This window comes from Lolium rigidum, chromosome 7 (assembly GCF_022539505.1).
Source record: "Lolium rigidum isolate FL_2022 chromosome 7, APGP_CSIRO_Lrig_0.1, whole genome shotgun sequence".
Lineage (NCBI taxonomy): Eukaryota > Viridiplantae > Streptophyta > Magnoliopsida > Poales > Poaceae > Lolium > Lolium rigidum.
This window is the reverse complement of record NC_061514.1, coordinates 310,826,768-310,847,956: the sequence shown is the minus strand read 5'-3', so window position 1 is coordinate 310,847,956 and position 21,189 is coordinate 310,826,768.

The following is a 21,189-nucleotide window of genomic DNA, read 5'->3' as shown; positions in this document are numbered from 1 at the left end:
TGTTTATTGTTTTTTCGTTTTTCAGAACCACCAAGTCACTTCTTCTTTGCCTCCCTTACCTGAAGGTGGGGAGGTCGATGATCGAACCATCGTTGACGGTGATGCACAAGGTACTTCTCGCCCTGAGAGTGAAATCGCTGGATCTCACAAATCCGCGGGTTCCTCTGAAAGAGAGACTGAATCGGAGGCTGTTTCCCCCCGGAACAAGAGGGAAAGGGGTGATATCGAAGACTCCGGTACCTCCAAAGCCGGCGAATCACCTGCCGAAGAACCTGCTCCCGAGGAGGAAGAAGAAAACTTCAATCCTTACGATGAGGCCCTCATTAGCTCGTAAGATACCCTGCCTCCTTTTTCTTGTTTGCATATTACTTGTGCACTTTCTCATACTATCTTTTGTCGACAGTGACGAAGAAGACGAAGAGCCTACTGCCAATGTGACTGCTCTCACGAGCACGTCGCGAACTTTGGTTTTTTCAGACACTCGTCGCGCAGCGGAGGAAACTTCTCCTCCTCAACAAAATTTGGAAATGTCGACTCCTGCCACCAGCCCCCGAGCCCCTTCATCGAAGAGAGCGAGGGTTGAACTTGGCAAAGATACGAGCCTCGTGGCTGGGAGCTCGACGACTCCTTCTTTGGATAATGTAAGCATCTTTGCAACTATTTATCATCTGTCGAGTTTTTCTCCGTTTTTGTTTATGTTTTTAAACTTCTATTTTTTTGTTCTCCGACAGCCTCTTATGAAGCAGTTCATCAGCCTCGGTACTCAATTTATTGGGTACCGAGATACTGTCGAAAATTTGAAAGGTTGGCCTTTCTATTATCTTTATTTTTCACACAATGATCTATCTTGCTGTAACACTTCTACCATGTTCCCTTTGCCAGAGGCTCTCGCCAAAGCTAACAAGCGAGCCGATGACCTCGCCAACAAGCTTGAGAAGAGTGAAAAAGCCCGCGAGAAGACCGAGCAAGATGCTGCCTCTATTGGAGATCTTTGGAAGAGACTCCATCAAGCTGAAACTGCCTTAAGCGAGAATATATCTCAACAAACTGCGCGCGAAGAAGATTTCATTGGCCGCCTGGAGTCGCAGAATCGGCGCTTTGTCAGTAAGTTAACTAATCCCTTTCTTCAGATTCTTTCAAAGAGTAGCTCTTCCTTTATTTGTTGATCACGCGAAATTCGTTTCAGCAGGAAAGATGGTTCAAGACTTTGAACTCGCAAGGCCTGAAGTGGACCGTCTTCTCGACGCCCTTTCTCTCCTTGAGATTCACGGGGACCTGGCGCGCCGCAGTATTGCGGATGCGCGAGCAGCATTGACGCGCTCGTTTCCTTATTTCTTTCCGAAGAAAAGCACACCAGAACCCTTTGCCGATCTTGCGAAGCAATTTAATCCCGAAGAAGACCTTGGACTGGCTTTCCGGCAGGAGAACCTGAAGATTAGCATCGAAGGCACCATAGCTTTGGTTGCCGAGAGCCAGCAAAACATCGACTGCGCAAAAGCTGGCAAGACGAAGAAGATCGGCAAGGAGAAGTGGCAATCATTGATCAAGGCTGCCAAACCTCATTCGAAGAAGATCATCTCCTTCCTTGGAAACAAGCCTGCTACTCCTGCCATTTCTGCCAAGCCGGAGGTCAAGTAGACCATCTTGTCTTTGATTTTCCTTTTTACGCTTCTTTTGATGTTGTCGCTTTAACACCGTCTTGCGGCAGCTTGTCATTGGTTCAATAGGAACCTTTCTCTTGTAATGATCGTGTAAATATCCGAATGATTAATGAAATGCTATTTTGCGAAGTTATTGATGTCGGAATTTTTCTCTCCAGTTGGTTTTTCACAACTATACCGCGATACCTCGTTCCTCGGATGCTTTGCCCGCTTTCTCCTACTCGAGAAAAACTTCCGCTGATGATTTTGTTGAAGATTCATCAAATGCTGATCCGGTACAAGATTTGAACGAACTTTGACAACAGCTCCAGTCGATGAAGAAACAAGCACTCGTGGTAATGGAACAATCCCGAAAATCGTCTGAAAGGGAGAAAATTGCTCTTCAACAGGCCCAGGAAGCCTTAGCTTTAAAAGAGGTTGCGGTTACTGAAGCTGCACAAGCTACTTCACGAGAAGATTATATGCTTCAATTGATGACTGACGCTAGCCTGGATATGGCGGGTACGCTTCATTAGCTTGAACTTTTCTACTTCATTTTGCTTGTTTTCCATTTCTCACTGATGCTTCCGCTGAGTAGGTTCTTTCCTGGATGCTGTCGCCAAAGACCAACGGGTTGAAGCCAGGTCAAATGTGCTTATCAAACTTGCTCTAGAACATGGTTCCAATTTTTGGGCTACGCCTGATCGTACCCGACAAATCGTCAGATTTCAAGACCGCGCAGGTCAAATCCGTGATTTTCTAGATTTTTGTGCAAGGACGTTAGCCCTGGTTTACAACACCATGTTTCCTCGCAACTCCCCGCCGAAGACTCTTCCTGACCTGATGAATAAATTTCGGGATGCTCCTCGAATCCACGAGTTTGTGAAGGCTCAACTGACTGATGGAGCTAGGTTTGCTATGATCATGTTGCAGGTCTGCTATCCGAAGTTGGATATGACCAAAATTGTTGAAATTTGTCAAGCCAAACTTACGAAAAGGAGGAGGAATATTGACAAAATCAACGATGTTGTAACTCCTGTGGCTGAGGAAATGATGGATGAATTACTTCGACTGGATGCCGAGTTCTTCGTGAAGGGTAATTATGCTGAGCATATGAGTGTCGCTGCTGACAATGAAAGAGTAAACATAGACAACCTGATAGGACATGACTGAAAGTTTGCTTCTTTCTGTCGAAATTTTCTTGATAGTGAAAACCTATGTATTCTAAGCACTATGAATATTGTAAAACAACTTATACGTTTTTTCTTTCATCGAGCCCCCGAGCTTTTTTGGTGGCCAGTATTTTTATCTTTATTGTTTTGCGAGGTGTTTTGAACCAAGGCAAATATCTTGTAGACTGTATATTGCGAGGACTTATGTATATATATTGTTTTTACGGCTTGAAAGCCCCCGAGCCTGTCGAAGAAAAAGATGTATGTCATCAATATCTTTATTATATTGCAGCACCGCGAGTCCACCTCATTAAAAACCTTCCAGCCCCACTCGGTGCCTTGAAAGGAAAAGAGTGCGTCTGAAAACTCGCGGGCGTTTCAGTACAATGTATGTTGACGTGTTTCTATGTTGACTTCTACGCGTAAAAGCGTCGAAGTTGCGCCACGTTCCATGGATTCTTCTCTGGGACTCCTGTCTTCTTGTCCTTTATTCTGTATGCTCCTCCCACAATTAATTCGGTGACGATGTATGATCTTACCCATGGCGACTCGAACTTTTCATGGCTGTCCTGGGAGAGCCGAAGGACTAAATCTCCCACTTGAAAAGACCTTGGTCGCAAACGTCGACTGTGGTAATTTTTCAGATCTTGCTGGTACTTGGTAACTCTTGACAGCACCTCGTCTCTAGCTTCATCAAGTGCATCGACATCATCTTCTAACACCTTTCTCGAGGTTGCTTCATCATATTCCGCCACTCTCGGGGAATTGTGTTTTATTTCTATCGGGAGCACTGCCTCAACTCCATGGACCAGAAAAAACGGGGTTTCTTGTGTGGCTGTATTGGATGTTGTTCGTATGCTCCATAAGACACTTGGCAAATCTTCTGGCCAGGTATGTCGAGCTTTCTCCAGAGGTGTTATCAATCGTTTCTTGATACCATTACATATGATACCGTTTGCTTTCTCGACTTGACCATTGGTTTGCGGATGTGCTACCGACACAAAGTGTAGTTTGATACCTACCTCTGCGCAGTATGCTTTGAACTCCTTGGAAGTAAAATTGATGCCGTTGTCTGTGACAATGCTATTGGGAACGCTGAATCGAAAGACAATACCTTTGACGAAACTGACCACTGATCTTTGCGTCTGGCGAGTTTATTGCTTTTGCCTCAATCCACTTGGTAAACTTGTTGACAGCCACCAGCATATACTCGTAACCTCCTGGCCACGCCTTATGTAACTTTCCCACCATATCAAGGCCCCACTGAGCAAAAGGCCATGACAAGGGTATTGGCAGCAGTTCTGCTGCCGGAGAATGAGGTTTTGCCGCAAATCTCCGACACGCGTCGCAAGTACGTACTACGTCCTTGGCATCTTCTATTGCTGTCAACCAATAGAATCCTGCCCTGAAAACCTTGGCTGCTATAGCTCGACTGCTTGCATGATGTCCGCACACCCCCTCGTGTACATCCTTCAGAATAAGCCTTCCTTCTTCGGGTGCGACACATCTCTGTAGTACTCCCGAAATACTTCGTTTGTATAGCTCTCCTTTGATCACAGTAAAGGCTTTGGAACGTCTGATAACTCGCCTTGCTTCAACTGGATCTTCGGGTAGTTCTTTCCTTAGGATATATGCTACGTAAGCCTGCATCCAAGGAATTTGTACCATCATTATCACGTGTGGTTCCTCCTCATCTTCCGATGTATTTGCTTCCGGTGCTGCTGGAGACCCCGAAGCTTTCTCAACCTTCTCCTTCTTCTTCTGCTATTTCTTCGCCTTGGTTGATCTTTCAGTTATCTCTTCCCAGAATACTCCAGGTGGTATTGCTAGACACTGCGACCCGATGTTTGCATCGCATTGATTCATCACCTGTTGAGCCACCACCTGTGAATCACCAAAGATTTTTAATCGGGTTGCTCCGCAGGCTTTCGCCATCTTCATCCCGTGTATAAGTGCTTCGTTATTAGATGCGTTTGGAAACATCATCCGTAGCACGTATTTCAACTTGTCGCCTTGGGGTGACACTAGTATCACGCCTGCTCTAGCTCCTTCTAGCCTCTTGGACCCATCGAAGTTCATAGTCCAAGTTCTCGACAAATCTGGAGGTCCCGTATTTTGTAGCTCCATCCATTCTGCGACGAAGTCTGGTAAAATATGCGACTTTATTGCTTTTCTCTTCTCATATGTGATGTCCCGAGGGGAAAGCTCTATTCCCCAAAGGGACACACGACCCATAGCTTCTGGGTTGTTTAATATATTGGATAAAGGCGCATCATTGACCACTATAATCGGATGCACCGAAAAATAGTGTCGCAGTTTTCTTGCGGTTGTGAACACTCCATATGCTAACTTCTGGTACTGCGGGTACTGCTGTTTTGAAGGCGATAAAACTTCACTTATGAAGTATACCGGCCGATGTACTCCATGGAGTTTTCCTTCTTCCTCTCTTTCGACCACAAGTACTGTGCTAACCACTTGAGGCGTGGCTGCGATGTATAACAGGAGTGGCTCCTTTTCCTTAGGCGCCACCAAGATTGGGGGTGTCGAGATTGTGCGCTTAAGGTCCTCAAAAGCTCTGTCTGCTTCTTCGTTCCACTTGAACTTTTCTCCTTGTTTGATCAAAGCGTAAAACGGCAACGCCTTTTCTCCCAGCCTGGCGACGAATCTGCTTAAAGCTGTGTCTCGCCCAGTCAGCTGTTGTATTTCTTTCAACTTTGTTGGCTTCCGTATCGTCACGATGGCTTGGATTTTCTCTGGGTTGGCCTCGATTCCTCTTGCTGAAACCAGAAAGCCAAGAAGTTCCCCCGCAGGAACGCCAAAAGAGCACTTTGTCGGGTTCAGCTTGAGGCAGAACTTGTCGAGGTTGTCGAAAGTTTCCTTCAAATCCTCGATCAAGGTTGACCCCTTCTTTGTTGTTATGACGACATCGTCAATATACACTTGGACTTCCTTGCCGATCTGTGTGGCAAGACCTTCTGCATCATCCGCTGATATGTTGCTCCCGCGTTTTTTAACCCGAAGGGCATTGTTCTATAGCAGAACACGCCATAAGGTGTTATAAAAGCTGTTTTGACCTCATCTTCCTCTTTTAATTGGATCTGGTTGTAACCAGAGTATGCGTCCAGGAAGGAAAGACGTTCACAACCTGCCGTGGAGTCGATAATTTGATCGATCTTGGTAGGGGAAAGTGATCCTTTGGACAATGTTTATTGAGACATGTGAAGTCGACGCACATGCGAAGGACCTCTGTGTTTTTCTTCGGGACCAGCACTGGGTTAGCTACCCATGTGGCCTCTGTATGTAACTCTTTGATAAAGCCAGCTTCTCTGAGTCGATTGATTTCTGACAGCATAGCTTTGCGATTTGGTTCCGAAAAACGTCGCAAAGGTTGTTTGATTGGCCTCGCCATTGGATCCAAGTTGAGGTGGTGCTCGGCAAGTTCCCTGGGTACTCCTGGCATGTCAGCTGGACACCATGCGAAGATTTCCCAACGCTCACGGAGGAACTCGACGAGCGCGCTTTCCTATGCAAGGTCCATGTTTGTTGCAATAGATGTCGTTTTCTTGGGATCTGTCGGGTGGATCTGCACATCCTTGGAATCTTTAGTAGTGTCAAAGGTTGGCTCCTTGAGCGGCGTCCCTACGTCTGGCAATCATTTGTTAGCCTTGACGCCATATACTCTGCTTGCATCCCGAAAGTCTCTAACAGTCGATGAAAATCTTTGTCGCACTTATCAGCTAGCGTGAAACTGCCTTTTACTGTGATTGGGCCCTTGGGTCCAGGGAGTCTCCACAACAAGTATGTGTAGTGAGGTACCGCTATAAACCTAGCATAGGCGGGTCGTCCCAACAAAGCATGGTATTGTGACGGGAAATCCACGACTTCAAACTCCAACCTCTCTCTCACTAGTAGGAAAAGCTTCATCAGTGGCGCACGAAAACATGATTCTGTGGCGCACGGGCGGTGCGCCACAGAAACTTCGCCACAAAAATAGGGTTTCGGTGGCGCACCGTACCATGCGCCACAGAATTAAGATGTTCTGTGGCGCATACGATCCGGCTGCGCCACAGAAATAGGTGCGCCACTGAATTCTATTTTGGTGCGCCACTAAACAATGTACAGGTATACTCGATTTTGTGCTCCCTGGTGTATTATACAGGTTTTGTACACCATATACAGGTATAATATAGATAGATAGACAGATATAATATGGACACATATAACATAGCAACATTATACATCATCATCACAGTACTTAGAGCCCGATCGAGATACATATATAGTGGCAAGTGTCAAATGTTTTGCATACAACTCTTAATTCATACAAATTTCACAATTTCGAGATACAAAGTAGTCTTTCCTCCTTTGCTCCCTCCTCTCTACCCACCAGGCTCGCTTGCATCGGGGTCTTCATCCGGTTCCTACTATGATTAAAATGGAAGAAAGTGAGACCAACAAGTGCCTCATACATTGTTGGTCAACACAAATACTATGGTCAGAAACCATAGTTGCAGTATACGCCGCAGTATACTTTGCAGAAGAGCCCCCTTTCCCCGGCCGTCGTTCCGTGAATGGGTCCTTGACGAGACAACAACGCCGATCTGCCTCTCCAGCGCAGAACCACGGTAGTCCCAGCCGCCTCCCTTGTGGCCGCGTCTCCTGCGCTCTTCTCCATGGCCGGACCACGATTTGACTCACCGGGGGAATAATGATAATCGCCATCACCACTATCGCCAGACTCCACAGGTGCATAGCAGTTTGCGGCGGATGCCACTTTTCATCCCTCGCCGTGCGGTGAACGAGTCCTTGATGCAAAGACCGTGCCGGCCTGCCCGACGATTATGCCGGCCCGTGTTGCCGCTCTTCAGGCCGTGTGTCCCGCGCCCTGCACTGTTCGCCTTCTTGACCGGTGAACCAATAGACTGATCGTTGGAATAAGAAAACCGATGACGGCCGGTCGCAAGATTAGATTGCGATCGGCCGTCATCGGCTTCTTATTCCAACGATCGATCTATTGTTCACCGAGCAAGAAGGCGAAGAGCGTAGGGCGCGGGAGCACGGCTCTGAAGCGCGACAACGGAGTCGGCATGATGCTAGGAGGCCGGCACCGTCTTTGCATCAAGGACTCGTTCACGTACTCGGACGGCGAGAGAAGAGAAGTGGCATCGCTGCAAAGTACTCTACACACGGAGTCTGACGATAGTGGTGATGGCTATTATCATTATTCCCTCGGTGTGTCCAATCGTAGTCCGGCCATGGAGAAAAAGCGCAGAACGCAGGAGACGCGGCCACAAGGGAGGCGGCTAGGACTAGCGTGGTTCTGCACCGGAGAGGCAGGTTGGCGTTGTTGTCCCGTCAAGGACTCGTTCACGGAACGGTGGCCGGGGAAAGGGGGCCCGTCTACAAAGTATATTGCGGCGTATAGGTGACCAAACATTCTAATCATCAGCACTAAAATGGAAGAAAGAGCCAAGTGGTATCTCAACTAGATATCATATGCCTCATACTTTGTTGGTCGAAAGAAATATTAACATTCGGGGATGGGGTCGGCGAGGCCGGGTAGGATGCACAAGATATTGATATTTGTGCCATCACACCGAGCTCACCGGCCCCACCCCGAAGTGTACAAGTGACCAAACATTCTAATCATCGGCCAATGCAATTAAGAAGTGCCAACTCAAATAATAGACAAGCTGAATAGTATGAACTAAATGGAATGCCTCATACTTTGTTGGTCGAAACAAATATTAACATCCAGGGATGGAGTAAGTGAGGCCGGGTAGGATGCACAAGATATTGATATTTGTGCCATCACACCAGAGCTCACTTGCTCCACCCCGAGTGTACGAGTGATCGACCAACCATCTAATCATCGGCAAGTACAAAAACACCAACAAACCAGCAACCATGGTGACATAAGTCAAGATGCTCAAACACACATAGCATGCATGGAGCGAGATGCTCCAAAGGGATTATTCATCACTTGGTATATAGACCAAGTGATGCTGCAAAGAGAGGCCAATCAAGAACCGATAAATCCAATAAGTGATAGATATGCCTAAACAAGCAACAACACATAGCATATCCCAACTAACCGGATGAGACAAGTCTTGGTAACCAACTTAATCACCTAGCATCACCTAGCCTTTTAAAACCATCGAAACATGTCCATTTTCTTCAAAGGATACCACGGTGGCATTCATTTACATGATCCCCTACTGTGGATATCTCTATTTTCATCAAAGCCAACAAGAAATAGAAATTTATCATTACTCGAGTTGAGTTCAAAACAAAGTTGGGGTACCATAAGGGATTATTCATCACTTGGTAGTAACCAAGTGATCTTTGGAAGAGAGAGGCCAAGCCTGAGCTAGTCAATCCGGTAGAGATGGATATGAATAAGTAAGCAAGAACACATAGCCTATCCAACTTAACCGAGATAAAACCAACCTTGACGAGCCAACTTAATAACCTAGCATCACCTAGTCTTTTAAACCATCGAAACATCCCATTTTCTTCAAAGGATACCACGGTGGCATTCATTTACATGATTCCCTAATGTGAATATCTCTATTTTAGTATACCATCATAAGCATTCCATTTAAATCACACATTTTAGTATCTGTTCTTATCCAAATTTTTGCCTCGGCCTTTGCATCATTGGCTGAGCTAAGACATCAAGCATCCGGCCGAGGAGCATTCTTTATTTTTAGGGAACTATATGAACTATATGCACATGATCCAGTAAGCACCCCCACTAATCGGAGCATTATAAGCATACCATAAGCTCACAAGAATCCATCAAGTAAATGATCGAGGGTCCAGAAAACTTGGGGTCCAGAAAACTAATGAGCCATCAAGATTAACAGTTAACCTCACTGAGCACAACAAATTCATCCAAGCCAACAAGAATTAGAAATTTCTCATTACTCAGTTGAGTTCAAAACAAAGCTAGGGTACCCAACACTAGTTGGCTTCCATCCAAGCTTCAATAACACATCAAAGGAATCATTATTGCATAGCAGTTCATCCAATTATCGGCAACAACAATCATACCGAGGATGCTATGGAAGCATCAAGGCACATCACTAAAATCCTCCAGCATGCTACAGAGACATAGCAATAGCATAGGACATTAAGTAAAAGGCATGAGCAATGAGCCAGTAAGTAAATCACTAGCACATGAGATCATTTGACCATTTAGAGCATGCACACACAAGCAATAGCAACAATAGTTCACCAGGACAATGACAGAAACAATGATAGCAAGTTAGATAGATAGATAGATTGCATCCAGTAGCACATCAACAGCAACAGCAGCCAGTAGCACAGTGATGACCCACAAGTATAGGGGATCGCAACAGTCTTCGAGGGAAGTAAAACCCAATTTATTGATTCGACACAAGGGGAGACAAAGAATACTTGAAAGCCTTAACAGCGGAGTTGTCAATTCAGCTGCACACGGAAACAGACTAGCTCGCAAGAGTTTATCAGTAGTAATAGTTTTATAGCAGTAGCGATAGTGAAATAACAGCGACAGAGTAACAAAGACAGCGGTAGTGATTTTAGTAAACGGTAGGATTAAAATATCGTAGGCACGGGGACGGATGAACGGGCGTTGCATGGATGAGAGAAACTCATGTAACAATCATGCAGGGCATTTGCAGATAATAATAAAACGGTGTCCAAGTACTAATCAATCTATAGGCATGTGTTCCAATTATAGTCGTACGTGCTTGCAATGAGAAACTTGCATGACATCTTTTGTCCTACCAGCCGGTGGCAGCCGGGCCTCAAGGGAAACTACTGGATATTAAGGTACTCCTTTTAATAGAGTACCGGAGCAAAGCATTAACACTCCGTGAACACATGTGATCCTCACATCACTAACATTCCCTCCGGTTGTCCCGATTTCGTCACTTCGGGGCCATCGGTTCCGGACAGCGACATGTGTATACAACTTGCGAGTAAGATCAATAAACAATGAATATCATGATGAAACAATAACATGTTCAGATCTGAGATCATGGCACTCGGGCCCTAGTGACAAGCATTAAGCATAACAAGTTGCAATAATATCATCAAAGTACCAATTACGGACACTAGGCACTATGCCCTAACAATCTTATGACTATTACATGACCAATCTCATCCAATCCCTACCACCCCCTTCAGCCTACAGCGGGGGAATTACTCACACATGGATGGGGGAAGCATGGCTGGTTGATGGAGAGGCGTTGGCGGTGATGATGGCGATGATCTCCTCCAATTCCCCGTCCCGGCGGAGTGCCGAACGGAGACTTCGGCTCCCGCGACGGAGTTTCGCGATGTGGCGGCGTTCGGAGGCTTTACGGCGACTTCGACTTCCCCGTGCATTTTTAGGTCGAGGCCAATAAGTAGTCCGAAGGAGGGCGTCGGAGGCCGGCCGAGGGGCCACACCATAGGGCCGCGCGGGCCCCCTAGGCCGCGCCGCCTTATGGTGTGGGGCCCTCGGGCCTCCACCTTACTTGTCCTTCGGCTCCGTCGGTATTCGGGAAAATAGGGCCTTACGCATAAATTCCGAGGATTTTCCCGAAAGTTGGATTTACTGCACAAAAACGAGACACCGAACGGTTCTGCTGAAAACAGCGTTAGTCAGTGTTAGTTGTATCCAAAATACACAAATTAGAGGCAAAACAATAGCAAAAGTGTTCGGGAAAGTAGATACGTTTTGGACGTATCAACTCCCCCAAGCTTAGCTTATTGCTTGTCCTCAAGCAATTCAGTTAACAATCTGAGCGACAAAAGAACTTTCACGAACACATTTGCTCATATGATGTATATATTCTCATGATATGGCTAATACTTAAGCAGATTCATAATAAGACACATGCAAATAAGATCATCTAACAGACTATGTCAATCATGAAGAGGTACCAACAATTAATAATAAGCATCATGAATCATGTATATAAGCGAGGATTGCAATGTTCATAAGAAAGTATGATAAAGTGGTATCTCGCTTGCCCGTATTTGATCGGCAAAACATAAATGCCCAGGCACCTCTGGAGTTCATAGAAAGACTAGAAGTAGTGATTGTCAAAGATAAAAGCATCAAAGTTATACCGCAATCAATCATATTTTGGGACAAGCATATTATACTAAGAATGACGAGTTGTGCTCTCAAGATAGTGCTCAAAGAAAGAATGGAGACACAACACAAAAGTAAAAGATTGACCCTTCGCAGAGGGAAGCAGGGATTAACATGCGCTAGAGCTTTTCATTTTTGAAATCAGGAGTAAAATTATTTTGAGAGGTGTTTGTTGTTGTCAACGAATGGTAATGGGTACACTAACTACCTCGCCAACCGGACTTCCAAGAGCGGCTCCCATGAATTATTTGCATGTTTATGTGGCACTCCTTCCAACCTTTCTTACACAAACCATGGCTAACCGAATCCTCGGGTGCCTGCCAACAATCTCATACCATGAAGGAGTGCCTTTTTATTTTAGTTTTATTATGATGATGACACTCCCCCAACCTTTGCTTACACAAGCCATGGCTAACCGAATCCTTCGGGTGCCAGTCCAACAATCACAAACCATGGAGGAGTGTCTATTTAAGTTAATTAATTTGGGACTGGGAATCCCATTGCCGGCTCTTTTTGCAAAGTTATTGGATAAGCGGATGTGCCACTAGTCCATATGAGAGTCCGTCAAAAGTAAATGACAAGGTTGAAAGCTAAACACCACATACTTCCTCATGAGCTATGAAACATAAACACAAATTGAGAAGCATTTTGAAGGTTTTAAAGGTAGCGCATGAGAATTTACTTGGAATGGTTTGAAATGCCATGCATAGGTATTTATGGTGGACACTCCGGAATAACTTGGTTTTCATGTGTTTGGAGGCACGAGCAGCGTTCCCGCTCAGTACAAGTGAAGGCTAGCAAAAGACTAGGGAGCGACAAATCAAGAGAAGCAATAGCTCGTCATAATCATGCTTGCGGCAAAATAAATTAACTGAGGCATAAAAGTGATACAAGAACTCTGAAGCAATGTAAATCATTGAGGCTTAATTGACTCTTGTTCAGTCATATGCATGTGTGAGCATGTGCCAAGTTAATTCAAACGAATTATTCAGAGGAGGATACCACAATATCATACCTATCTATGAATAAAACAATGCAAGCAAACATCCATGACATGCTACTCATATTAATAAATTGGAGCTAAACATGAGAGATCATGAACTACTAGACTTTCTTAAATGACATATACCTCACATGAACCAACTAAGCATGCTCACATGGATGAGTATATGTACAAAAATGAAAACAAATAGAGTTCATACCAGACCTCTCACCACAATCGAGATTGTCGTAGATCGTCATTATTGCCTTTTCACTTGTATAGCTTGGATAATATGAAATGAAAACCACGCTCCAGCCACCGAAGACCATTGAACTCATAATGAACCAAAGAAGAACAGCAAATATTTTTGGTGTTTTCGAATTTGAGAACAAGAACAAAAGGAAACAAGCAAACAAAGCAAAATCTTTTTGGGTTTTCTTATAGCAAACTGGCAATAGCAAATAAAGCGAAACAAATGCAAGAAACCAAAGCAAACAAATGGTGAAGAGAAATAACAGAAATATTTTTGGTCTTTTTGTGTTTTGGGAAGGAAACAAAGCAAGAACAAGAAAATGAAAACTAAAAGAAACACAGAAAAGCGAGATGGCAGAAATCTGCCAAAACTCGACACTGATACAGAAATCGATTTTTACAAAAATATTACTTTGCTCAGCTCGAAAAGTGTTCAACTAATGAAAGTTAGATAACAACCTGGGGAACCTGCACAAAAATTGGCAGATCAAAATAACGTTCTGGCTGTGCGCACGAATTTTTCTAGTAACAGTCCAGAATCTGTTTTCAGGCAGCACTTCCCCAAATATCATCTCCCTCTCATTAGAAAACCACTCAAAGAGACTAAACAAGTATGTACAAGTATCCAGCAATCATAATATGCAAAGAATGAGTGATGCCGGTATACCTCCCCCCAAGCTTAGGCTTTTGGCCTAAGTGGAGTTCAATCCCATCGAGGGTCTGGGTTCCACGTCGGTGGATCATACATGGAGTAGTCATAATAAGGTACCGATGCAGAAGAAAAGCGTGGAGGCTCCATATGCCCAACATGTTGATGCGAGGAACTTGCTGCATCGGATGATGAGTCGAGGTGTTCCTCGACCTCCGTGTCGTCTCTTGCATGATGGCCTCCTCCCTCTATGTGTGCATTCAGCGCACTTTCTGCGACCGACCAATCCTCCCTGGAATCAAGGTTAAACAGAACAGGCGCAGGCAACCTTACTAATTTCTCAGTTTTCTTAGTTATTCTCCAGACTTTCTTATAAAATGTCATCTTGTAATACAGGTTACCCAAGTTGGAGGAATCAGAAACAAATTCATGTTTAATCATAGAGGCTATGTCAAGTTTTTCTATGGAAAGTGGAATATCAAGATGATGAGGTTCTATATTATGAAAAGCTAGTAAACGAGAGGCAATGAGACCTCCACAAATTCCACCTTTCTCACGGTTAGTAGCAAGTCTATAAGCTATTAATGCCCCCAAATTATAAGTCCTATTGCCTTGTAGTGCCGCAGCTAGAAAAGCTAAATCCGGGATAGAAAGTCTACCACCAATCTTTCTAGCAAGAACGCATTTAGTAACGAAATAAGCAAAGTAGCGGATAGCTGGGAACTGAATACTAGTGATTTTACCACTATCCTCTGAGAAACTCCTTCCACAGCAAATCATCTTGAAGAGGCTTAAGAGTTCTTGAGGCGATCCCCTTATCTTCTCGCATGATCCCCATTGCGGTACTCTAATTGCTGCACAAAAATCACTGAATGGCAAGTTGACAGCTTTATTATAAATCTTATACTGAACCGTGGGGTTAGATAGCGACCAATTGAACCTAAAGTCCTGCACAACAGACATAGTTAATTTTGCGTATTGGCTTGGTTCTCCCTCAACAAAATTACTCAGCCCTGCACGAGAAATTAGACTTTGAACATCTTCAAATATTCCCGCGCTTCTCATGAAATCTGCGCATGGGTAGTAGGAGGGGTATACTCCCTCTTCACGGTTCACTCTCATAACTTGTTGGACCTCCAATTCTTGTTGGTTCAATTGATATCTATTCCACTCCATTTTCTGAAATTTTCAACAAACAATATAAAAATTTGATTTGGTGACATATAATCAAGGGGAACTACTATAGGAACTTGCTAGAGCACTAATCATGCATCAAAACTAGTTTATACAACTTAGAACAAGCATGCAAGCTCACTAAACATGTTACCTACAGCAGCAAAATATTCAAGATGTACTCAACCAAACAAAATTCTACTTGGATAGGCGGAGGAGTCACATACCGGAGAGCAAATGTGCCAAATTTCGGACGTAAACTGGGCTGAGCAAAGATATCAAAAATCCTGAGCTCTTGAGCAAAAACGCGAGTGAGAGAAAGCTGGTTCGAGTTTTTTCGGGAGAGAGAAGATGCTGGGAGAAAGAGATGAGATAGTGGGGCAAGGAGGGGCCCACACCACTGAAAGATCGAGATGTCGCCTAGAGGGGGGGGGGTGAATAGGCAATTACAAACTCTTGCGGATTTGTCTTGTAAGAATGCGGAATTAAACTATCGTTTAGTTTACAAGCACAAACCCTAAATATGCTAAGCTCAACTAAGTGTAACAATAGCAACTAGAGCTAAGCAAGATAGGCACAAGATATATATAGCACAAGTGATAGCAAGATATATGTACTTCAAGCACGATGGCTATCACAAGGAAAGAGAGCTCGGGTATAGAAATAACCGAGGCACGCGGAGACGAGGATGTATTCCCGTGTTCCCTTGCTTTGCAACAAGGTACGTCACGTTTGCAGGAGTGGGGTCCCACGAAGGATTCCCCGCGCCACGAAGGCTCACCCTATTCTCCGAACCACACCCACGAAGGATAATGGCCCTTTCCTTATGGTTAGCTTTTCCTCCGCTCCGGAGATGGCAAGCTCCACAACCACTTCACAAGCTCCACGAAGGAGAAGCCCGGGCCTCTTCACAATCTTCTTGAAGAGATCACCGGAGCACCAACCGCCAAGCCAACTAGGAGGTTTCCCTCCAAGAGTAACAAGCTCACGGTCTCTCACTCGAACTAATCGAGGTGGAGAGCTCAACACTATGCAATGATGCAAAGCAAGAACACTAGAGGTGTTCAAATCCTTCACTCTCAAATCCCACCCAAACAACAAATGCTAGGATGAGATTGGAGAGGAAGAACAATGGGGAAAGTCAACAAAAGACTCCAAGATCTAGATCCCAAGAGATTCCCTCACTTAGAGAAGAAATGGATTGGTGGAAGTGTAGATCTAGATCTCCTCTCTTAGATCCCTCAAGAATGAGCAAGAATGGTTGGAGGAATCAAAGGGGAGAGCAAGTTCTTCAAATGCAACAATGGAGGAGAGAGAATGGGAAGAACTAACTTGCTCAAGGTGGAAGAAGGGCTATTTATAGTGTCACTTGAAATATGGCCGTTGCTCACTTGACACATCAGCTTTCTCTCGAGAAACCCGGTCAACCGGACCACAGACCGGACAGCCCAGCGCAGGGGCCGGTCCGACCGGACCAGGGACCGGACCCGCCGGTCCAAACCGGACGACAGACCAGATCATGACCGGACCCTCGAAGTGACGCGCAGTACTCCTCCGGTTGCGGCCAGCGCGAGCTCGGTTGGCGCCGGGCGCCCGGTCGGAGCCCGGTCGGACCGGGCCGGGGACCGGACCCGCCGGTCCAAACCGGGCGGCGGACCGAACCTTGACCGGGGACTTCTTCGTGTCTTCCAGATGCGTCGCCGGTTGCCGTCAGCGCAGGAGCCGGTTGGCGCCGGAGCGCCCGGCCCAGCGCCCGGTCGACCGGACGGCAAACCGGAAGCTGCCGGCGCACGGGCCGGTCCAACCGGACCTATGACCGGCGGCCTGCTGGAGAACCCCTTTTCTTTAATAACTAATGCTCCCGAACTCCGAGTCGCATGAAACCAATTTTGTTTGGAAGATAACAACGAATGCTATCTAATAGAAAGTGAAGACCCAAGAATCTGTAGGAGGGGATTTTATCATGAATATAAAAGGTAGAACCTTATATCATGAATAACCGGTAAAATCACCCAACCTCGAAAACGCAATAGAAGATGCATGTGAACTCCGTTTTCGATGAACTTGGGCTTGTTGTAAAGCTAGCAACAAGCTCAAGAACCTCACATAGAGAAACACCAAGAAGCAATAAGGATATGCAAAGTATGCAAAGGATTGAGCTCCCTAAGACGATGTGATCAAGTTACCCAACCGAAAGCCCTCTTAATAGTGCGGCTATCTATCCTATAATCCGGTCTCCCAACATCCACCTTGAGACCGGTAAAAGGAAAACCTAGCAAGGCCATACCTTTGCCTTGCGCATCCCGCTTGATCTTGATGATAACTCTTCAAGCTTCACTCAAGCCGGAATGCCTCACTTGACCAATGTTGCTTCGTGAAGACTCACAAATGCTCCCCCATACACTATGATGGGAAAGCCCCATTGATGCACATCTTCACATGTCCATTATCACCAAATGGACGTCAAGCTTCAAGCATGTGATCCACTTGAGATGCTCAACTTGAACTTGCATGACTCAACCTTGTATCTTCTCATACTCACTTAAGATAGAGCATGGCTAATATTGAGTTCCACATAAGAACTCCATCTTCATTTCTTCTTGTTGATCATATCACATATTTATCTTCAAACCGATGATCATGATGCCAATACACAAGATATATCGTTATCTTCATGGCATCCATACTTGAATCCAACACATGGAGTACAAGTAGTACCTATGGAATATTCCTTCATATAAACTCAATGAAAACATTAGTCCATAGGGGTTGTCATTAATTACCGAAACCACACATAGGGGCAATGTACCCTTACAATCTCCCCCATTTTGGTAATTGATGACAATCACAATAAGAGGGTTTATATAATGAATATTAGGAACAAGTACGCAACTTATCCAAGGATAAGTTGTATACACGAGGTTGTATTTGATATGGTCAAGTAACACAAAGCTACTAGCCCATATCAAAACCGGCTCTACTCACACAACTACAACAAATGCAAGAGATGTGAGTAGAACCAATATATATAGAGAAAACTCCCCCACAATGTATGCACGTGTGATGAACATGAATTCATTGCATATATTGTCAAGATTAACCTTTGGGATGGTTTCCACTATATATATATACAACCATGCAAGACATATAAATATGGAATGCATGAGAGGACAAAACACTTAAGCACAAACCAAACTTAAGTATAAAACCATTCCCTTCAACCCTCTAAACTTCTCCCCCATTGGCATCGATTGTCAAAATGGGTGAAAAATTTAGAAGGCCAATATAATGTGAGTTCCTCCCCAAAGTGTGCACTTCTCATAATTTGAGTGGAATCAAGTGCACATATCCAATGATGAATACTTGAAGGAAGTCAAACTATATTGAGGATCAAAGATTGCATAAAGATAACATGGTGAAGTGAGCTTCAACAAATAAAGCGAGCAATCAAAGATCCGATTGGACAAACAAAGATATCATGATAAGAGAGATATAGTGCTCTAAATAAAATAAGAAAGCTCCCCAAGGTTCGTGCACAATTTATAATGTTTGCATTTGAATACAATATGCACAAACATGGAATCCTCACTCCCTCTATATTATTTAGAACATACCCAAGATAAAAATAAAATGCTTATCAAGAATAACTTGAGTCCAACAATTACGAGATATGAGTGCATGAAGAAAAACAAGTAAACCAAGCACTCATAAATCTTCTTTACCAACACCACTAAAAGCAAAAGGGTAAAAGATGATTGGCAAGGAACAAGGATATCAAGTTGATGGATTAACGCTCTCATGTATATAAGTTTCTAAAGTGGACATAGTGATCCATAAAGAAACATGCACACACAAGAGATTAACAAAATAAATAAGACATGATATCCAAGATGAAGTCATAAAATATACCAAGGATGTTTGCTTAAAAAGCATATATAGCCTATGGCTCCAATTTACACACTTGTGGTATATGAATGAGCTTCAACCAAGAAAATCTCAAAAACATCACAACTAACAATAAGGGAAGTAAAGCTAGTTGGAATGTTTTGAGAGAGGCAACAAGTATCACAAATACGGATTTATTTCACAATTTCATCAATATTGTACACAAGAGCTCTTTGAGGAATTGATATGCAATAAATTGCTAGAGGGCATATTTGTGATAGGTGAATCATAAAATATGATATATATATATATAACCTATCATATGCATCTTCTCAAATTACTCAAGTGTTCAATAAGAAGTTTTACTTTAAAAGGGTTTTTCAAGAACCGCAATATTTTCGAAATAAATAATTTCATGCCAAGATACAACCTACAAGAGGTTGGATGATATATGAGAGTGCATGAATAAGATACTTGTTACCGAGATGGCAATGGCTTGATGTAGTGGATAAGAGTTCATCGATCATCCTAGCTTGACTCCAATCGTCATATGGTGACAACACCTTCCTTATAGATGAGACAAGCCTCCATTGCATCTCCAATGTACCTAAAACATCATTCAAGTACATCTTGGTCCCCAAACTTATTGGGTCCAACATGGTTAGACTAACCACAATATATAGAACACACTCCATATAAACATGTGCATATTTAGATGAAATTCGAATTTCATGCACATCTTAGCCATTTAGGATTTGATGGAGTATATCCTACATAATGGATCGAAAGAAAGCAAGCATGCTACAAGCATAAACAAATTACATATAAGCATGCACCAAACCTTTTAAAGATCCAAGAAAGATATACTTTGGACAAAACACCAAAAGAATTAAATAAGGCATAGAGGTGTCACAAAACAAATTTGTTGTCCAAATTATATCTAAGAAGCAAATCACAAAAGATTTGTTCAACAAAGTTCAACAAGTGAACTAAGAAGAAACCATTGAGCATAGAGGATGAAATAAAGCAAACATGCTCAAAGATTTATCTCATTCAAGCTAATAAAATATGTAAGAAGGAATGAGATAGCAAACTCCCCAAAAGAGCAAGGTTCGAACAAATAAACCAAACCCTCACTTTTCACAATGGCACAATGTACCGTAAGGAAAAGGTTTATCTTCCAAAACAAACACTTGATATGAATCAAGAGAATTTATCAAAAGATTTTTCAAAAGGACACGGAAGACATATGGGAGTTATAAAGATTACTTGGAAATAAAATAAGGAAGTAAGAAACAATCCAAGGTGAAGATGATCCAAAAATTCAACCACATACAAGGTTATCAATTGTCAAAGACAATGAGTATATTGGAAATAATTTCCGGTGAAGTATTGACAATGTTAGTAAGGATCAACTTCACAATAAAAGGCATAGGATAAGTATATAGAATTAAGCACTATGCACGGATGAAGATTCTTGATAACTTCAACTAGTCACACAATCACGCACGGCAATGATTAGAATAACTTGAAGCAAACGGTGTCCCAAATAAGATATAGAGATATGTATGTGAGGAAAAACCATACCAAGAATTTCATATTCAAACAAGAGCCCACAAGATGAGTAATAAAATATTTTTATTAGGAATGGAGCTTGTTTGAGCAAACATGCCACCTAGGAACAAGATAATTAAGAGCATCAACTCTAAGTGGCATAACCTCACATGTTCACATTTTCTAGGCTTGTGATATGTACAAAACATATTACTCCCCCATAATGTGATAAAACATTTCTTCTACATAAGAGGCAACTAAAATTCAACTAGAGATGATTAATGGATATTTAGAATTTGAATTTCTCATGAGTATGGCACACCACATAGTGACTAGATAATCTTGCAATATCAATACTAAGTGGTGGTACCCATGTACACACATTTTAAAGGAAGAGAGATGCACAAAGCATATCACTCCCCCAAAATGGGATGTTCCATTAATCACTTCAAAGAGAGCCAAATAAGATATCATCAAGATGCATTAGGCTCAAAGCAATACACAAGTATATGGTGAGTCAAACAAACATACTTGAATACACAAATAAGCAAGTAAGACACAACACATACATACACATATTTGGTACAAAACCAAACATGCAAAGGGGCAAGTAACTTACAATAAACATGAAGAGTTGAAGTATAAGTTACCGCAAAGAGGAACATTGGATATAAGATATAGATGATGATCCATATGACTTGGCTTGGTAAAAATATAATATATGAAGATCCCTTAATTCTTCACTAGTAGGA